Raw genomic sequence first — 22,373 nt, 5'->3', positions numbered from 1 at the left:
TTAAAATAATCTGTTCGTTAAAGTCATAAACATATTTGAATTAATGAGTGCAAATAAAAGTAAATTTATCAATTAAATTGTAGATTTCATTTTACTCCTTCTTTGTATCCATACAAAATAGTGATAATTCAATAAAAATGATTCAATTTTAAGCATGAAAGTATGCAATCATTTCATCGATGTTTAGTTATGACGTTGTCACGTTAAACTATCGTCCGTAAACCGACTTTACAGACGACCAATTTTTTTTTGTAATAATATCAAGTCGATACGCGATGGCAGTGTGGATGCGATGAACGTGGCGCCAGCAGATCGTGTCGGCACACGCCCAAGTGTGCCACTGGGTCACCGGGGTCCGGGCAACAGCGGCACAACCGCCCGGCGCGGGTCCGCGCGCTCCTGCGGGCCGACTGCGAACCGACATGCAGAGCGAACCAGTCCCTTGCAGTCCGCTACACTTGCTGGCCACTGTGCGAATTAGAGGGTGGCCATGTCTACATGTTCACATGTTCACATGTTCACATGTTCACATGTCTACATGTCCACATGGTAACCGCGTGAAGCCATCTGCGCCAGTGGCGGTTAAAGGAATAGTTTTCGGGGGGAAGAGAGAAGGGGGATTTAAAAGAATTGACAAAAAATTGGTTGTCTGTAAAGTCGGTTTACGGACGATAGTTTAACGTGACAACGTCATAACAAAACATTGATGAGATGATTGCATACTTTTATGAATAAAATTGAATCATTTTATTGAATTATCACTATTTTGTATGGATACAAAGGAGGAGTAAAATTAAATCTACAATTTAATTTATAAATTTACTTTTATTTGCACTCATTAATTCAAATACGTTTATTACCTACTTTAACGAAGATATTTTAACTATAACTTTTATACAATTTTACTATTTAACTTGTTCCAATCTGTGTTATTATATTAATTATAGGGCGATGATAGGAAAAGTAGGAAACGAATGGGAGGGTTTCAAGTTTAATGTGCCTCGAAAAAGTCAAATCAATGATTGTTCCAATCGAGTGGAAGAGAGATAGATGCGGCGCAAGCGTACAATGAGTGTAACGGGACACAGCTTAACGGGAAATGTGCGTAACGGGACACTTTTTCCTGCGTGCAGCCGGCGTTCGAATTATTAGACGTTGTCACGTCAAAATTTTAACGAATTTTAGCGAATTCTTAAAATAAAAAAAATTTAAAAAAAAACACACATCACTATTGACACTAACACACTGAAATATATGTTTACAGTAGTAGCCGTAGGCAAAGTGGCTTCTCTGATATTTTTCAAATTTATTTGGATGTGGATTTTCTTCAAAAACTTTGTCACTGCTCGTGGCTTTTTAGATATTTTTTTTAGATCTTGAATCTCTTGCCTCTCAGCAACCTACATTTTGTATTTCATGACATTTCTGCCATCTAACTCTTTAAAGCTACGAGTCCTCTAAGTACACATCATACAACTTCTCGATAAACATTCTACGCTTATCTAACGCAACGTAAAGTCTTCTAGTAACTTTTGGTGATTATCGTTAAGGTAATATTTTTGCCTCTTAGAAAGCGCTCAACTTCATGTCCCGGTTACTGTGGACTACATATAGGCATGCATCACGATTTTGACCATTAGGCTAGCCTACCCAGGATGGACACAATCGACAGAATGTTTGATAGCTAGTTTTGAAGTTATCGGCCAAATTACATTTTGTATAGATTGCGCATTGTATTAACAAATACTTTTTTTTTTTTTTTTTGCTTTATAATCTGCGCACACTAGCTCGGTGGTTCACTGAGTGCGCGCCAGGGTGCCCTCACACACTGAAGAGGGAATCCTTTTCACAGACGAGAGAGCCAAACGCCCGATCGTGCATCTTGTTTTTTTTTTTTTGTTCATTGTAAATAAATATGGCGGTTTTATAAAATGATACTAATGGTCAAATAGGTTAGGTTAGCTACATTATAAATACTTTAAAACATTGTGGACGGTTAATTTGGTTAGGATAGCTACATTAAAGATACGGGGAAAAAAGCATGAACTTCGGGTTTTGGCTCTCTCGTCTGTGAAAAGGCTTCCCCAATGAAGAGATCGCTACGACACACCAGGCTCCAGTTCCCGATAAACAAAAAGGATGAATAAACTTGAGGCACGTTTCATTTTATTTTTCATTGCAATTTTTTTTTCTGTGTTATTTACTAGAACTATTATAACATTTTGCGCAGAATTGTTTTATGTATTTTCAGTATGCCAAACGCGCGCCCCCGGACATCAGGAGCTGGACCGCAGCCGCGCACGAAGCCCGACGACCGCCGCGTCTCGTGGGGGGAAACTGCCGGACAAGTTGGGGAGAGAGACACACGCCCACACGCCCACACGCCCACACGCCCACACGCCCACACGCCCACACGCCCACACGCCCACACGCCCACACGCCCACACGCCCACACGCCCACACGCCCACACGCCCACACGCCCACACGCCCACACGCCCACACACCCACACACCCACACACCCACACACCCACACACCCACACACCCACACACCCACACACCCACACACCCACACACCCACACACCCACACACCCACACACCCACACACCCACACACCCACACACCCACACACCCACACACCCACACACCCACACACCCACACACCCACACACCCACACACCCACACACCCACACACCCCCCCACACCCACCCACACACACCCACACACACACACACCCACACACACCCACACACACCCACACACACCCACACACACCCACACACACCCACACACACCCACACACACCCACACACACCCACACACACCCACACACACCCACACACACCCACACACACCCACACCCACCCACACCCACCCACACCCACCCACACCCACCCACACCCACCCACACCCACCCACACCCACCCACACCCACCCACACCCACCCACACCCACCCACACCCACCCACACCCACCCACACACACCCACACACACCCACACACACCCACACACACCCACACACACCCACACACACCCACACACACCCACACCCACACACACCCACACACACCCACACACACCCACACACACCCACACACACCCACACACACCCACACACACCCACACACACCCACACACACCCACACACACCCACACACACCCACACACACCCACACACACCCACACACACCCACACACACCCACACACACCCACACACACCCACACACACCCACACACACCCACACACACCCACACACACCCACACACACCCACACACACCCACACACACCCACACACACCCACACACACCCACACACACCCACACACACCCACACACACCCACACACACCCACACACACCCACACACACCCACACACACCCACACACACCCACACACACCCACACACACCCACACACACCCACACACACCCACACACACCCACACACACCCACACACACCCACACACACCCACACACACCCACACACACCCACACACACCCACACCCACCCACACCCACCCACACACACCCACACCCACCCACACCCACCCACACACACCCACACCCACCCACACCCACCCACACACACCCACACACAACCACACACACCCACACACACCCACACACACCCACACACACCCACACACACCCACACACACACACACACACACACCCACACACACCCACACACACCCACACACACCCACACACACACACACACACAACCACACACCCACACACCCACACACCCACACACACACACACACACACACACACACACACACACACACACACACACACACACACACACACACACACTCACTCCACCTTCGCCGGGCGGCGTCGTCATTGTCGTGGACCCCACAGTGGCTGCGTGTCGGCCGACGAGCGAAGAAGAGAGAGAGGGGAGGGGGGGGGGGGAAACCGATAACAAAGCGACCCACACAACACCCGTAGAAGCACCCTCCCTCGCGACACACCGGGAAAGAGAAAGGAAAAAAAAAAAGGCCACGAGAGTGCTTCATTCCTCGATATCAACTCGACCCCCCTCCCCTCCCCCTATCCGACCCCGCCGTGGTGCAATTAACTTATAGTTTGCCGCCCCGGTGCGAAGGTCGCGTCCCCCCCCCCCCCCCCAACCTTCGCGGCGCGAGCGAAGCCCCGCGGAACCCCGCGCAGTCACGTCCATGGCAACGGGCCCGACCCAGCCTCCGGCTTCGCGTTCCAAATCAAATCGGCGACGATCCGAGTTCTGAGAGCAGCAGCACACAGAGCAGAGCGCTTCGAACGCTCCGGGTTTGTCCGCCTCACTTGCAAAAGGCAGTTTTATGAAGAATGGAAAACAAAAAATCACGAACCATTTTGAAATATGATTTTAAACAGTTTCATACACAAAAAACGCACCTATTTGCATGCAAACCATCCTATTTTTCATTTTTGTCTAAAAACAAACGAAGTCTCAAGTCACACAAAAGTAAGCACTGTAGTTGCTTGGCTTCTCGGCCATGATTTCAACAGAGGCGTTTCGGTCGATCTTGCAGTAGCCATATTCAGTGTTCAGAGGATGGCTACTGATGTCAGTGAAATGTTCACCTTCTACGCGGCCAGGACAATTCAATGACAACGATCCTCAAAAAAAATTGGTTGTCTGTAAAGTCGGTTTACGGACGATAGTTTAACGTGACTTCATAACAAAACATTAATGAAATTATTGCATACTTTTATGAATAAAATTGAATTTTTTTATTTTAATAATAAAATAAATACTTGAAATTATAGTAGTAATCAGATTTTTAAAATGCAAGAATAATTAACCTTTATTGCCGAAATTGTTGTTGTAATAAGCAATGAAAACCACATTAACTTTTCACTTCACTTTATAAACAGCGGATAGATAGCGCGATTCGTTCGGTTCGCGTCCGTCACCGTAGATGACAGCACCGTAGGGGAATTATATTATTTCGTTTTTATAATGCGATTTTATAACAAATACGCATCCCAAATACACCAAACTTATTTATAATGTGTTACAATATTTTTTAAAACATTGTGCAAAAGATCCCGGGTGTAATTTGAATTATTATGTGTAACTGTAAAACACCATTGTTCGTACAAAAACGTATTTGAAAATTCAACATTACCCTACTTTTAAATAACCGTACCGATTGTGCTGAAAATCGGTGGACGATTGTTAAATTACATAATATTAATAATTCAAATGACGAAAACATGATTGAAAAGTCAAATCGATGGTTGTTCCAATCGAGTGGAAGAGATATGGGGCGCAAGCGTACAATGAGCGTAACGGGACACATCGTAGTGGGACAATGTGCGTTACGGGACACATTTTTTTCGTGCATGCAGCCGGCGTTCATCGATTTATTAGACGTTGTCACGTCAAAAAAAAAAACAGCACTTTCAATTCAACACGAGGAAATTTTTTAGCTCACTGCTGAAACAACGGAACCTAACAAAATATTATAAATAATGGGAAAAAATAAAATTTTCAATTGTTCCGTTTCTCTTTTCTGGAGCAAAATCATTACTTAGGATTCTATGTGTAAACATTGGAGTTCTAAAAATACTATTCCCTGATATATTAGCGCGAAAATCATTTTTTAAAATTAAAAATGTAAGAAAACTCATTCAATGAAACGATGATTTTTATACTGGATCCCCTCCTCCACTAGATCCTGACTACGGCAGTAGCTTGGTCAACGCGCCGAATGAGCTCGTTCCAGTGAAATGAATAGCAGGCGGTTGCTTCACTCACCCTTGGTTGGTAAGGTTGTGGAGGACATTTTACTGCAGTTCTTCCGTGGACTGCGCCATTATTCGAGACATCTCGTTCAGTGACGAAAGGAAACAACTGTCACTCTTCCCATGGAAAAATAAGAGCTTGTGGAATGAGGGATTCTGTTCTTCCTAAAAATAAACCAGCAAGGCAGCTGCAATCGCAGATATAGAATCGTCCATGGGAATACAAGAGTTCGGCGACATACGAAAATAACAACACTAAACGCGCTCTTGTATTTGTGATCGCACATACTTGCAGTTCTCTCGTCAGCTGATCACTCGGCTAAATTACTTTCCTACCAGTCCCAGTCTAAATTATTTTTCAAAATATAATTCGTGTTTTTTTTGCGTAAGATTTTAAAAAAATTCATATTATAGCCACATTTATTTGTCCATGAAAGGTGGTTTCTAAACAATGATTTTTATTAACTTTAAATGCATTTTGTTTTTTTTTTAATTCTAGTATGTTCCGAAAGTATTAAATCATGAGGTATACAGTTTTGATTTAAACATTCATATCCAGCCTTGTCTATGTTTAGTACATAATTCATAAAATAAAATAAAAAAATAAGTTTTCTAAAAAACCTTGAAAAACTCAGTTTTCTATTGTTTTAGGAAAACCTTATTTATTTCATGACTAATATAATAATCGTTTTAATACGTAGGATACATTGAAACGATTAAACTAAAACTGAGTACCTACCAAGTGATTGAATGATCAGTACATGTTGGGACTGACCTGTGTTCTGCGCGCGGCGATGCGAGGACTAGCCGGTGGTGAGACAGGTGGCGCCGAGCGGTGTGGGGCGCATCCTGCAACACAGCGTCGCAACACAGTTACGTCCTCCGCCCTCTGCCGGTCGCAGACACAGACACACTGCACAGGACTCGTCAACGTCAACGTTCCGGCGAGGTCCTCGAGACGATGAGTAGAGACCCCGGACATTTCGTAGAGTCTTTCTGTCACCACATTGACTGCAAACATATACAGTTATACGTCCATACACGAATGTCCCAGTTATAGATTTTAATAGTTAGAAGAAGAGCGCGTGTAATTCACTACACATGATAGAAGTGAAACTTCTTTGGGGAATTCAATCCTCGACTTTTAAGTTTATCATACGAGTTAAAACGGCAGAGAGAGAAATAAAGACAATTTACTAAATAAATATAAATAAAAATTATCACTCAATTCAAGATAAATTGTCAGGATATCAGTAATTATTGATTAATTAATAATGATTAAAAAACACTTGAAATTAACTTACACCATAAAGAAAAATTGTTCCGTGTTACTGTTTCTTCAAACAATTTTGCCATTTGGAACACACCAAAACTTTGACCGAACTATGAATTACATAACAGTAAGCGTTATCTATGTGGGAAATGCACGGAACTGTCTCAACAGCGCTCTCTACGCTGCTGGTTGAACGAGGAACGTGAGCGCGCTATATTTTCTGAAACAAGCCCATGCGCACATACTGTCACATTCTTGCGTTCATCTATCTCTCGCGGTTCTATTTGGGAATGAGGGGGGGGGGGGGGGGTCAAATCGCACAAAAAGAACGAAAACGAGCCCAGAAACGTATATAGCATAGTGCTCTCCATCTCTCTTCAACCAAGTGCCTATTCTATCCTATTTCGCGCGGCAGAAACGTTTCAAAATAACGTTTTCGCAAAAACGGTTCGATTAAAATAAATTCAGCTTTGAAAATTTCACTCTGATCGCGGCCCAAGAAGTTGTACTTCAAAAAAAAAAACTCCACCGCTACGCCTCTGAGAGCGAGGTGAAAAATGCTTGGTTAGGACGTCCATCGAGCCGCGGTGCTGAATCCTAATCAGCCGGAGCGGATATCTGCGCCGGACTAGGCGTCGCGCGCCCGGGGGTCGGAGGGATCGATAGGACGGGGGCCCCTCCCCCCCTGCCCATTACCCTGGTGGTCGATACACGCGGGGGGTGGAGGGTGCAGGTGTAGCCCCAGCACCTCGCTCTGACCGCGGCTCGCGGCCTGGGGAGTAGCGTTCGTGCGGACTCCGCAGTCACAACAACAAAAAGGGAACTCTTTAGGTCCCATAAGGGCGCCAGTCTAGTCGAAGACGGTGAGGCGGAATTAAAGAGTGCACACACGATTGGTGCCTGCAGCGCGGTGTCGCCTTTCAAACACAAGGCACGGTCTTCGCGGTAACCATAACATTCAGATCTCTGAGAAATTAATATAAAGGGTGTCCCTCGAGTGCTTTCGAGAATCTGCACCGAGCATTCTCCATGCTTGAAAATGTGTTCTGAAAACACGCTTTCAACCATTTTCAGTCTTCTAAAAGTACCTTTTTCCGAGTATCTTGAGCAGTTTTCAAATCACGTGGTTTCTCCGGAAGCTCTGCACAGCCTGTGTGTGCCCATGAAGGCGGGGGCCTCAAAAGCAACTAACAATTATTTAGAATGAATTTCGTGAGAATAAAGATATTATTAATTACGCTAATACAACCGTTTTAGACTATCGCGCAGTTCGGACGGAAAAAAAATTGAGATTTGTTCTAAAATTTACAAGTTTTTTTTACGTTGATCTAATCTGCAGGAATGAAGTAATAACTAGACCAATGATTACAAAACGATTTCCAAATCATGGACATAATTAATTATAAATTATAAAATCATCATAATTCAACATGTTAAACTATTTTAAACGTAATTATCGATTTAATAGTGAAACCCAATTTAATACTGAGTGTCAATAAAGTTATCGTAAAATAATATAATAGTTCAATCAAACAGTGTACAAACCGAATTTGCATTTTAAACCAAAAACGTTTTTCACATCAAAATAGCTGACGTAACATTCTCTGCATTAAAATTAATCACTTGCAAAAATCATTCTTCCTTGATCTTAATTAATATATAAAATAAAATGATAACATTTAACAGATACATAAAGATGACTTTCCATTGATCGTAAACAAAACTTGTAAAATCAAAGATAAAACTGAGCGAAATAAGTTCAACAACATTTAATTAAAAGAAATCCATAGAGGTAAACTGCATAATTGCAAAGAATATTTTGGAAAGGACACTATAAAACATTAAATTAGCCATTCCTTTACAAAGATCACGTGACTAGAGAAAGAATATTCCTTACTTTGTATTTCATTAAACAAATGTTAGAATGTTTGTCCGAGGCTGCAAATCGCCCGGTCAAACGCACGACGAAGAAATGGCGCATAATAATTCGCCAAGCCGTAGTTAATAAACATTTTTGGAACTAAGAAAAGCTGCTATTTTTTTCGTGACTTTCAATTACTTTACCGATTTTATCTTTTTTTTTGGTAACTTTATATAATAAAAAAATCACAAAAAGGTATAAATCTGTTTTGTAAACTTAAACAATTTAGCCTTTTTTTTCTGTTACACTTCGTATTTTTGAGTGGCGGAAATTATGATGCAGTTGGTAACGCAGCCTGCTTTGAAATACAAATGTATCAAATGTATCTATTTGTAAAGACTAATTTCCAAGTAATAGCCTTAACCTTTAAATGTTTAATAGTAATAAATACAAGTTTAATCAGCCTTGTTTCTGCTTTAATTTATTATTGTTTGGATGAACTTAAGTTTATTGGCACTCGATATATTTTTCGAAGCTAAATTTTATAATTTAGCCACCTTTTTAGTCTCTTATCGGGTGTCAGTTTTGTAGTGTGTGTCTGCGATTCAGGGCCGGCGCGTCCATATAGGCGAACTAGGCAACCGCCTAGGGCGCCAAGTAGCTGGGGGCGGCGCAGCACGACACATAACAGCTCATATAACATGTTTAACGATTATTGAAACTAGATGGAAATGGATTTTTGTAACAGTTTGGAATGTTTATATTGGATATAAGTAATTATTTAAAGTCCACGGTGACCTGTTTATGATTTGTAATAAGTAAAAAAGTAAAAAAAAAAACACAAGCCTGCTTACATTTGATTGTTGACAAAATCTTAGGCTTACGTGATGTATTTTGAGGCAAAGAAAAATTGTTTTGGGGTGTCCGGCCGGGTGACCCGGGGGGGGGGGGGGGCGTATTCGCATTATGGTTTTTCGCCTAGGGCGCTAATTTACCTTGCACCGACCCTGCTGCGATTGTTGGGGTCACCACATATAGTTAAATTTAATTATCTATGGCTGAATGTCACACTTATAACCCGAAAGAAGTTTATATGCTATATATAAATATTATTTCAACTGCTGAATTATTTAAATGTGTGTTAATTGTTCCTTTTTTGTATTCAGTTTATATCATAGTTTTGTTATTCATATTTTCTCACAAATATATATTTTTGGCTATGGTAGAATTTCACATCACAATCACGTTTAACTACTTACTTTAGTTTTAATATTTTACGTTAAAATATAATTTGATACGTTGGCTACGGTACACAAAACAATTGCTCCCGGGAACTATGTTTCTCAAAATTTTAAACATATTCTCAAAATCAAATATATTTTGGTGATTATACAGCTTTGCATCACAATACATCACCAATTCCTTTCTTTATTTTAACATTTCATTTTAAAATACAACTGTATAGGCAATAGGGAACTACCGAATATATATTTCTTTGAGTATAGTATCTCTACAAAAAAAATTTAATAAGTATAATTCAAAAACGGTAGATACATTCAGGCACATCGATGTTCAAACACGTGATTCACTAATGAAAACACATCCTTGCACGAATTAAAACTACGTGCAAGGTTCGTGCCTAATTTCGTTCAAGTGTGTGTTTCGTTGAGGCGAAAGCCCTTTAAGGTACGATTCCTAAGGCGCGACTCTAGCCGCGCGGTTATCGTCGCGCGGCTAGAGTCGCGCGGCTCGTGAGGTTGCCCCATTCCTAAGAAGCGGCTGAAAACTATACTTCATGCGGCGCGACCACAGTGCAGTTCCAGTTGTTTGTAGCAATGGATTAACGTAACGTTGTTAAATGGTTACTGCTGGACGAAGAAGAAGATCAACTGATGACGTTGTTACTGAGTCACAACATCAAAAACATTGATACACATGTGATGTTTAAAGCAAGACGAGAAAAGGGATTCTACACAATCCTTATTAACAGACACTTAATGAAAGACGACGAGGGAGTTTTTCCGTTTAAATGTAAGGCAGTTCAATTATATTTTGGGACTAGTGGAAGATGATGTCAAATGTAAGTCGTGCAACAAAGTAAGAAAACCAATAACACCTGCAGAGAAACGGGCCATAACATTAAGGTAAACTGTTGAACTTAATTATAAATTAAATATAACAAAAGCACTCATGTCAATAATAATAATAGTTATAAAATTTAATTTCTAAAATAAATATTAGTATCAGGAATTGTAACTTTCAATTGCCATATTAAGTAGAGCGAATAAAATTGCTTAAAGTACAATTATCTTGCATAAAGTAGTATGAGAGAAATATAAAGACAAAGCACGTGGTCAATACAACTGTGGAGATGACACGAATTGATAAGTTTTGTATGTTATGACATATTTAACATATACGTTTCGTTTGTTTCACTGATAATAGGATTGTTGTATTGGAAGGAACCTTGTAACAATGACTGCGATTGGTGTGTTTCGCCACTATTTGTAACATCATCATAGTAATCACTCGCCGAATGACTAGGACATGAAGTGTCCGACAAAGTGGATGAAGATCGTACAGGAGCTCCTAAAGGAGACAGGTTTGTGTGCTGTGCCATCTCAAGTGCTCTTATTTCTAATTCTGACACAACACTGCAGATGCGCATCTTAGCTTGTGCACGTAGAGAGGGTGGTAGCTGTTTCACTGTTAGCGACATACTTCTGAAGAACACATCAGTTGCATCATTTTCACGTTCCGTTATTTTACTTCGATTAAGAGCTTTCAGGATCTCCTCTCGTTCATTAGATCAGCCCACACATTTTCCCGTACATTTTGATCCTTATACTGTGGATGCTTTAAATCATGCAAGCATGGATGCTGGCCAACTAACTCAGCAAGCACTACGTCTTCTGTACTTGAAAATGCAATTTGTATGATCAGCAGCTCGGTCCGCGGCGCGCGACGGAAGCGACTGGACTGGTCCCGCCACCAGTCGGGTCGCGTCGCGCTGCGCAGCCGCGCGCGGCCAAACTACATCATGCTGCGCATGCGCAGATGCTCGTGACGCTCTGCCGCGCGGCTAGAATCGCGTGAGTCGCGCCTTAGGAATCGTACCTTTAGCCGAGGACTGGGTTCCAAGAGTCGTAACTCTGCCTGCAACGACACATCTTCTCGCAAGCGAAAGGTTTTAACGACTTTTTTTTTTTTTTTTTGTTTAGTATTTGCTAGTTGGTTCCCAGAAGCAGCGACGTAAATCGAGTGTGGCTCAAAGCCGTGCCGTGTTGACGATGCCGCCGACAGTTTACCGCCAGGGAGAGAAAAGACGATTATCTTCAATTTGCTCGGCTAATGCCGAAAGGCAGAGCGAAGGAATTGGCTACAGTGAAGCAGCGGAAATCCAATTACACGTCTGTAGCTTACCAAAGAGCCGTTTGATAATTGGATCACTTATAAATATGAATCTTTAAAAAAAAAAATTGGTTGTCTGTAAAGTCGGTTTACGGAAGATAGTTTAACGTGACGTCATAACAAAACATTGGTGAAATTATTGCATACTTTTATGAATAAAACTGAATCATTTTTATTTTAATAATAAAAGAATAAATACTTGAAATTATACTAGTAATCAGATTTTTAAAATGCAAGAATAATTAACATTTATTGCCGAAATTGTTGTTGTAATAAGCAATGAAAACCACATTAACTTTTCACTTCACTTTATAAATAGTCGACGAAACATTTCACGTGTAGATGACTTGTAATTAATTTTAAAAACTGGCGTTTAGCTATAAAGTTTAAATATAATTATGAACAAGTTTTCATATAAATAAACTGTAATCAAATATCTATCACCAATTATATGAATCCCCATAATTTTTTAGTCAATTGTAACATAACCTATTATTACTGCACTCGCCGACAGCGTAACGGAACAATGAGCGTAACGGGACAATGTGCGTAACGGGACAAAGCGTAACGGGACAATGTGCGTAACGGGACACTTTTTCGTGCGTGCAGAGGGCGTTCATCGATTTATGAGACGTTGTCACGCCAAAAAAAAAAACATACATTCGCTTATATTTCACCCATGCTGCACTTCGTTTCGATAGCCTTACTCTTCAAAACAAATAAATATAGTTTAAAAAACTAAAAAACATGCTTTTAAAGAATATCAAACTAAAAAGTTAAAAATAAATATAGTTTAAAAAACTAAAGAAACATGCTTTTAAAGATTATCAAACTAAAAAGTAAAAAATAATTTTAAAATTAAATTTATGACAATAGTATATAAGCAATACTAGTATAAATGAGAAAAAAGCTTGAGGCGCTTTGTGCCATATTTTTTGAATATTAAGCGCCCCATGCTTTTTTCTCATTTATACTAGTATTGCTTATATACTATTGTCATAAATTTAATTTTAAAATTATTTTTTACTTTTTAGTTTGATAATCTTTAAAAGCATGTTTCTCTAGTTTTTTTAACTTTATTTATTTTTAACTTTTTAGTTTGATATTCTTTAAAAGCATGTTTTTTAGTTTTTTAAACTATATTTATTTTTAACTTTTTAGTTTGATATTCTTTAAAAGCATGTTTTTTTTAGTTTTTTAAACTATATTTATGTATAATTATCATAGGGAAATGAGTTACCGACACTACCTATTACCATCTGAGATAACTATTTGGAGTTGCAACGTCACAAAGAAATGGTAAAGTCTCTACGAATCATTTGCAGTTAGATGTATGGATATAATATTAGAATTTACCGGGGAAAAAAAAACATTTTTTTTTCGGCGTGGCCGGGAGTAGAACCCACGATCTTTGAATCCGAAAGCTGACGTCACAGAAGTCGCGCGCCTTAGACCGCTCGGCTAACGAACGTAATGAAATGGGTGGGACATTTTACTGTGATGAGTCACTCATTCTTAGTCGAAAGAGTTACAGACGGACAGACAAACATAAAATAAAGCATGTAAAAAAAAAAAAAGATCATATCTTGATTCGAGCTGTACGTCGACGTGCCATTTTGGGACTTGAGATTCGGGAAAGTTTCAATTCTTACACGATAGGCGTAAAACGTGTTTCACATTCGTAGCAAAGAAAACTTCCAATGTGGTGCCTTTTTTTTTTTTTTTCAATTATTGTAACAAAATGCTTAATTAGGATTGCTTCTGACGGTATGCCTATTCATCGGTTGGAGTAACCATAGTAACTGCGATGTCTCGCCAGTAGCAGAAGCACTAGAACATTTCAATTACAGACAAGCAGAACGACGATGCTATTTATTTCGTGATTAAGACATTTTAAAAAAAAAAAAAAAGGTCCGCAGATAAATGTTTATTGAAGGCGTGGCTTTCTTAAACACCAAACAAGAGCAGAACAAAATTAGTTTTTTTTTTTTTTTGGCACGCGGGGCCAAATTAGTCGGTCGATAGGTGCAGCAGTGCCTCTTTTTTACTTCCTCTTCGCTTCCCTGCTTTAAAAAAAGATCCCCCCCCCCCGTTCGCAATTTTTTTTTCTCCCACGCCCGCCGTAAGGCAGAGTTTCCCAGGAAAATCGAGGCACGGAGCGAGCGGCGACTGTTCTGCGAACAGCCTCCGAGAGATTCGAGCAGCAAGAACCCTCCCCCCTTGCCGACACCCACCAAGCCATTCATCATCCCCCCCCCCTTCAGCTACCCGCTGGGCCTTTTTCCAATTCTCTGGAAGCCGCGAGCCATCTCTCTCTCTCTCTCTCTCGCACAGCGCTCGGACATGCACCAGGGTCGTGGAGTGCCCGGGTTCGAGTCCCCGGCCATAGTCATTACCAACTGCCCAGCCCGCATAAAGCAATATTTCAACACATGTCATTATGCGTATTTGTTTGTATACATCCCTACTAATGTTATAAATGTGATCTTATTGTTAAATGTATGATAAATATTTTAAGCGTTAAATGTACAGCTGTAATGCTATTACCTGTGAAACTTAGTGTATCTGTATGCATTGTGTTCTGAAAAATGACGTGTCATATTATGCCAAGGTGACGTGTATAGTTCCAAAACAGAGCTATGCTCTCCGGAACATTGTAAAATAATAATAATAAGGGTGTGTTTAATTGTTTCACAAAAGTTTTTTTTTTTTAATTTTTCCTTTCATTTTAGTGTAATATTATTTTTGAAATGTAAATTAAATTATACAACCACTTTTATTTTTTTGGCAAAAGAGCAATGAATTTTGGAATGCCCATGTAAAAAAACAAAAACTGTATAGTCCAAACATGTATTTAAAAAAACTTTGAAATTTTTATTTTTGTTACACGCAGAAACAGATGGACATGATTCTTTGCATAAAGAAAGTTTTATGGGCCGGACAGTGACAGACTAAATATAATTAGGAAATTCCATTATAAGGGTAATTTCAGTTTTTATAAGAGAAAATCATAAGTAGGTCACACACACAAACGGTGAGTTTGTGTCATTTTTGTATGTCCGCCACAAGGTCATAAATTAAAGACACGGGCCTTAAAGTACAAATCAAAGTACAAAAAAGGACTCTTGTACAAGTTGTGAATTTCATTACAAGTTTATAAGTTTCAACTATTTTCTTGTTGGCTAATAATTAAAACCTTGGATATTGACAATAATTGTGGCTTACTAAATTGTAATTGAAACCTTTTTGTCTATTGCTAATTTTCTACCGAGCTTAAAAAAGGTAGGTATCTTACATTTATTTATTAAAAAAAATTGTCTAATTATTCCGCTGAGTTAAAAATAAAAATGCAAATTAATGTTCCTGCTAAACAATAATAACAGTTGCACGAACATTTAATTTTTTTTTATTATTTTAGCCATTTTATAGGTAACAGCTATACGCCAACGACTAGAGAAAAATCCTTAATCGACACTTCATATTATCTTCATTATTCACAGCATATTCTATCAAATTCACAACCCATGCCTTATCTGGGACTCGAACCCAGAACCCCTCGCATTGTAAGCCTGTGTACGTCCCACTCCGCTGCGGAGGTCGGTGGAACAGGAACATTACTGACGAGGTTATGCTGCCAGATATAGCTGTCCACACTTGTACCAACTACTAACCTTGTCACACAAAACTTCATGAAACAGTCAATACGAAACACGTGTTCGTAACAACTAGCGATTACATAATCTTTATTTTGTTACAATTATCAATAACCAGACTTGCACCGTGTGAAACGGGCTGCAGTAGTGTATTCAGAATCCGTTCGGGAAGGAGGCGGTAACACTTCCCCGTCCACTTTCTATTTTCTTGAAATTAATTAAGCCATTAATATATGTATATTCCATTCCTCATCGAACCACTTACCGCTTTCTAAGGATCTCTCTGCTTCGTAGCGTCCGGTTATCTGAAAACTACGAAGAATTCTTAGTTTATTTTAGACGGAATCTTCGTTGGAAAGTTTGTGAACATGCTGTAATTTTGAACAGTTATGTCCTTTCTTTTTGGTAAAAATGACTATGCATTAACATTTTTTAACACAATGAGCTATGATTAAATAAAATTATAGCATTTATAAAAAAAGTCCAGAGTTTATTTACAACTTTTTAGTACAGTATTTTTATTCCCTGCTAAGTAATGTGTGGTAAAAATTAACGTTTTCGCTTTGTCTGTATTCCGAAAGTCTGCATGCTAAACTATGTATCGAAGCCGCCAGTAACAGAACTTTTCCTCGGCTTAGTAATCCACGTCAGCGAGAGGAAGATAAGTTGTGAGTGAAGGGGGGGGGGGGGGGTAGAAGAATGACAACTCCGGGTCCCGGTTCATTTTCGACATTATGCATTGATTTACCCCAACAGAACGAAAATTACAAGTATACTAATGGCAACTTTATGACGTTTACAGTTATGGCCACAGTAATGATTACAATCTTTAGATTTATTATGTAATACTTTTTTAGAAAGTTGTGAAAAAAATGAGTTAATTTTTACGATGCGCGCGCACAATTCAACGAATTTTTCACTGGATGGAAAAAAAAAAAAAAAGCTACATACAAACAAAAATTATGTATGTGCGTTTTAATCTTATACTTTAGCGAATGATATTGAATACAGGTCCATTTCATTAAACACCTTATTTACTGTTAATATTAATGAAAGAAAATGTGTTTATAAATAAACTTCCACATGGTTTATATAATTGAGATTTTGTTCCCCGATGTATAATTTATTTGCATTATAAATTATTACATTACAATGCAGTAAGTAATTTAAATTAAAAAAATTAGAATTACTAAACCGAATAATTATTTTATATACAAGTTTTAAATGAATATTTAAAACTTAGTATTTAATTTGTTTTTAAATTTGATTCAATTTAAAGTTTACCAAACGTAATAATATCACTCCACAGACCTTTTTTATTTCTATTAAGTATTCAAACGCAAAATTAAATTTTAAAAAAGGGTTCGTTTAATACGCCAGGTTATTTTAACTTCTAACGCGCGTGCATAAGCATAAGCACCTATCAACTGTGGTGTTTGAAAAGTTTTACATTAAATATCAGGGACGGGGCCCGACAAAACCTTCTGCCCCCGAGCCCTTGTCACTCGACGCCCCTCAATGTTCCGAGAGTTGCTTCACAGGGGCGGAACTCGCGGAACTCACACAACTCCAGCCCTGCGCCCGCAGAGTTCTCGGAAGAAGCGTCTTTCACGCGACCGTTCACAGAATTGCCCCAAAGGATATTTCGCGCGAAACTACGAATTTTTCACATTCGTTGCGAATAATGCCGCTAAAATTTCAGACACTACAAAAACATTCCCAGAACGAGAGAAAAAAACTGCAGTGAAACAGAAAAGCTCAAAGGCGGGTCTCGTTTTTAATTTTAACTTTTTTTCATTTTTCACGGTCACAGGTTTGGCAACCAGAAAATAAATTTGAAAAAAAAAAATGTTGGACTACAGGTCTCGTCGATATTGAGGACGTTTTAACAAAGTACAAACACAATGGCGGGCTATCGGGGAAGGTATATGCAGGACCTCTGGCGAGAAACATTTCCAGCATTTTCGTGGAGTGATATCGGTAGAGAACAAGACGTATTCTTCTGGAGTCAGGGCCCGATTTGAAAGTTCTGCGTTTGATCTGCCAATGTTTTCTTTTCCACTGGCCTGATTTCTTATAGAGAGAACCTACCTAATTAGCTCGCTTCCCTCATAGCTGGGCATCGTTGGTTCGCGGTCACAAGAGGGGCGTATCTGAACGACTGAAAGTTCAATTACGAACACAGTGCAAGAGTACGACGATTAGCATTCTAACTTGCGACCGAATGAATACGCGAAATTTCAGTATCTCTAGGTATGGGGAAACTATGGTAAACAGAAATAAAGAATACGTTTGTGTCTGCGCCTGATGACGGGAACAGACGCCAGTTTCCGACACGTCGCAAATGTTTTTTTTTTCCATAGGAAACCTGAAACCTACTTTCCTAGTCGGTGTTATCGTTATCGCTGTGTTCGTATATTTGCTGCGTTGTCCAAACTTTTGTTGTCTGCCTGCATGCACTGTTAGTGTTGAAACCGTCTCGTCGTTAGCCCAGTGTTCTGTACTATTATTTTTTTCATGACTATTCCTAGTGACATGGACGTCGCAAGGATATATTTTTTGGGGGGGACTGCAATTGATTTAGTTGAATATCCATCCCCTGGAAAATAGAGGGGTGGGGGGAGGGGGGTCTGGGGGTCTGGGGGTCCTCCCCCGGGAAAATTTGGGGTTTGAAGGTGCAAAAAGGTGGATTTTAGGCATTTTTCTTTCCTAAATATTCTAATTAGGGTAGACCGGAGGAAATCGGGTCAATTTTTTGAAATTCCTGAATAAGTATAAAACCAATATTAATTTACCATAAAAAAATCTACAGTAATATCAGTCATACATTTATGTACATATTTACATACAAACATTAGCCAATCTTCCTTACGAATTGACATTAAACTTGATAAAAGGAAAATGAAATGTTTTGACCCGATTTGGACAGATGTGGGGTAAATCGGATCACAAGTGGGGCAAATCGGATCAACAGATTTTCTTTACTGTTTTGACAGACACATTCCGCATACAAACTGTTTACACTGAAAAGCATTGACACAGCGCTCATGGTACCACATTTTGCAAGACTGGCACTGAATCCAGTCTCCAGCAGTGCAGCTTCTGATGTCTTTGTATGCAATTTTGCACATGTTGCAGAGAAAATCTTCCTCATCATCCTGGCCTTCTTCCAAAATTTCCAACTCGGATGTGTTTTTAGTTTTTGTTCGCTTCTTCGTCTTCAGAGGTTCAATTTTTCTTTGCTTTGAACTTAATTTAACACCTGCTTCTTGCTTTTCAATTTCCTGGATTCCAACAATGAGTGATTTTCTTTTGACAGTAGCCTTAGAGAAGCAACATTTTTCGTTCACCTATTCTCTTTGGTGTTAATTTTTCCGGTGTTGGTAACAGGCATCTCACTTCTTCTATGGTGCTCCTTCCACTTACATATTTGGCAGTGAACTCGTAATTCTATATTTACATGGATAATATTTTCATTATTTTAACATTTCCTAAACTTCAATATTATTATAAGTACTTACAAATTTTAACTAAGTAGAAGTCATGTGCCTAAAATTCATTTTTTCCACTTATTTAGAATAGGTCTTAACTTAAACATTGAGAAAGAAGAATAAAGTGCTTCACAATATATAGCAAATATATAAAGCGACCCGATTTCCCCACTGTATGCAGTGACCCGAGTTACCCCATTTCGCACTTAAAAAAAAGAAAAATATTATAAATTCTGTCAAACATATAGAGCTTCAGTAATGCAGAAGAATGTTAATTGGGTACATATTTTCGTACTCCATTACTTAAACTACAATACTATTACGAAATACGAACGTAAAGGCTTATTTGAAACAAAATAAAACTTACATTGTTAAGAATTTTCCACTTCAGGACTACACAGGTTCGGGTTCATGTCGCACAGACTACCAGAATGTTGTTACATACGATGTTCGCCTTGTAGTGGACGGTCGTATAGACAGATAGCAGCACTCTTTGGTAGGTTCCGTAGACTCCAGTTCATTTTTTCACCACAAGACAGCAGATCTTGTTACGATGACCCGGTTTACCCCGTGACCCGATTTCCCCCGGTCTACCCTATAGTTGGTTGCAATATATAATTTATTTTTTATAAAAAATATTTTCAGAGAACAAATTTGTAAAAACACAGTGCTTACATTACCACGATTGGACTAAATGCACCATGCGCAACATATGGGTTGTATCACAGAAATCATAGTTATATATACGAAACTAAATATATTATTGGAGGGGACGAAATTGAAGACTTATTATTAGGGGGACCTGTCCCCCCCGTCCCCCCCCCCCCCGGTTGCGACGCCCATGCTAGACACCTGCAAAATTCGCGGTTCATTCGGTGATAGTCTAGAATTCAAACACATATACCTCTTCGATAATTTTGCTATTGGCTTACTGTTCATCTGGACGAATCTCAACCAGTTATAAACCCTCAACCAAAGAAGGATCGAATCACAGACAAACCAGCTGAGACGACTTACAAGTCGGCAGCCAATGAACTTGCGTTATTTGTCCGAGTGTACAGGGGTATGTGCAGTCCATCCTGAAGGCCATCGAAACCGCGAAATTTGCAGGTCTCTACTAATTCATTTCACGGAATTCTTGTACGTCTGATATTTAAGTTTGAATGTGTTCGTATATGCTGCCGTCGTTTTGTCCGTAATACCTACCTGTTTGGGTACATCGTTGGTTTTATCTGTTTGACATAGCTGATTTCGACTTGTTCTCTGTGGGTTTGTTTTAATTTTTATTTCTCAATTTACGTTCATGATCTTTTTTTCAATTCACGAACAGTGCAAAACTACAACGGAGTATGTCCACGGAAATTTTCTTAAATCGAAACATGGATGCCTGATTCTCGATCCCGATGTTTGAAAACTTAGAAGAATGCGGTGAAAGCCGAGTCCGGTTGGAGAACGGCGAGGGTATAAGACGTGGAATGCGTTCGATCCTCGGCGAATCACGAGTCTTCACGCGTGGGAAACGTGGCGGATGTCGCCTTCCCAATGACCAATACGATCAGGTCGTTGAACAGATGAGATGGACAATGCATGAAGAAGGGCGATAGGAAGATGGACAATGGAGGGAGGAAGGGGGGGGGGAAAGAGACAGGTGAATGATGGGAGCATCAAGACGTCCCCTCCGACCGGACGCAATCGGCGGACCGCCGTCAACCCCCCCCCCCCCCCAACCCTCAGCACGGCGCAATCGATACCAGCAGCTGGCGCCCCTGGCGGCGTGTTCGGCAAGCTGGCCGCCCCGGAGCCAGGTGCCGCTGCGATACATCGATCACTGCGCGTCTCGACTGGCGGGTTACACAGCAGCTGCGTCTATAATCAACACTTGTTCTTAATTAGACAATATCAGAAACGAGGATCTTCGACTTTTTTCTAAAACCACCGTTACGATTGGTTATTATAGTCGAAATAATAAATTCAGCATTGAAAACAATTTCGTTTTTTTTTTCAGTTCCTTTTATTCGTGACTGTCAGAAATATACACGCATTTATTATTTTTTAACGAGTTTACTTCCAATAAAACATTCCAATCAAAAAGAAGGGCTAAAACATAAACCAAAGAGTAGGCTATGCAAATATATTCAAATTCAAACCAACAGTAGGTACCTACTGAATACTGCTTTCTCTGGACAATAACGGTGACAAATTATTCTCAACAAAATCACAGGTGTATCAGAATAAAGACTCAAATTTACATCGTGGCAGGTACTGGACGTAACGGATGGTGATATGCGTAAACAAACCCCCACCCCACCCTCCCTACCTCCTCCTCTTCTACGTTGTCCTTCCGCCTACGCGCCCAATACCATAGTCGAGGCCTGGGAAAGGGTAACTAACCTCACAACCAAAACCGGCTGACATATCTGACATTTATACAGAATAAGTCTCAATTCGACCAACAAACTCCGTATGCAGGTTCATCACGACAAAATAAGTTTAACACATAGTTTAACTTATTATTATCTAAAGTGCTTACCAAGGGTAGTTAGTATACGTCTTTGAAGTTGGAGCTGGAAAACATTCTTATCGTACATAATAAAGAATTTTAAGATAGAACACTGAACGTCTGGATTATATTTAATTGAATGTTCTACAACCACCGCGAATTTTTCACGCTGTAGCAATATTATTTCATTGGAATAATTAGGGGTAGCAATACGCCACAAAAAATTAAATATAAAATAAAGGTGTACGCGCAGGCCGCAACCACTTATGATACATGTCTCCAACAATGCCTCCAACAATGCCTCCAACAATGCCTCCAACAATGCCTCCAACAATGCCTCCAACAATGCCGCCTAGTCAGGCAGGAGGGACGATAAGAGCGACGTTAGCTGGTGCTTCTAGCGCGGTATCTCCTCTAACG

At 40.1% G+C, this 22,373-nt stretch overlaps 1 protein-coding gene across 2 annotated transcripts in view; it reads right to left on the bottom strand.

Moving 5' to 3' along the window:
* Positions 1–22,373, bottom strand: part of LOC134543336 (uncharacterized) — a 283,249-nt gene that overhangs the window by 30,696 nt on the left and 230,180 nt on the right. The window contains exon 5 of one of the 2 annotated variants that reach the window (XM_063388292.1): positions 6,540–6,613. The gene's annotated coding sequence lies outside the window, so the exon portion shown is untranslated. Of the gene's footprint in view, positions 1–6,539; positions 6,614–22,373 lie in introns of those variants that run through there. The other variant, XM_063388293.1, reaches the window with a different exon arrangement.

The sequence above is a fragment of the Bacillus rossius genome, assembly GCF_032445375.1.
Source record: "Bacillus rossius redtenbacheri isolate Brsri chromosome 9 unlocalized genomic scaffold, Brsri_v3 Brsri_v3_scf9_2, whole genome shotgun sequence".
Taxonomy (NCBI): domain Eukaryota; kingdom Metazoa; phylum Arthropoda; class Insecta; order Phasmatodea; family Bacillidae; genus Bacillus; species Bacillus rossius.
Note: the sequence above shows the minus strand (reverse complement) of the source record. Positions and strands in the feature narration are given on the sequence as shown.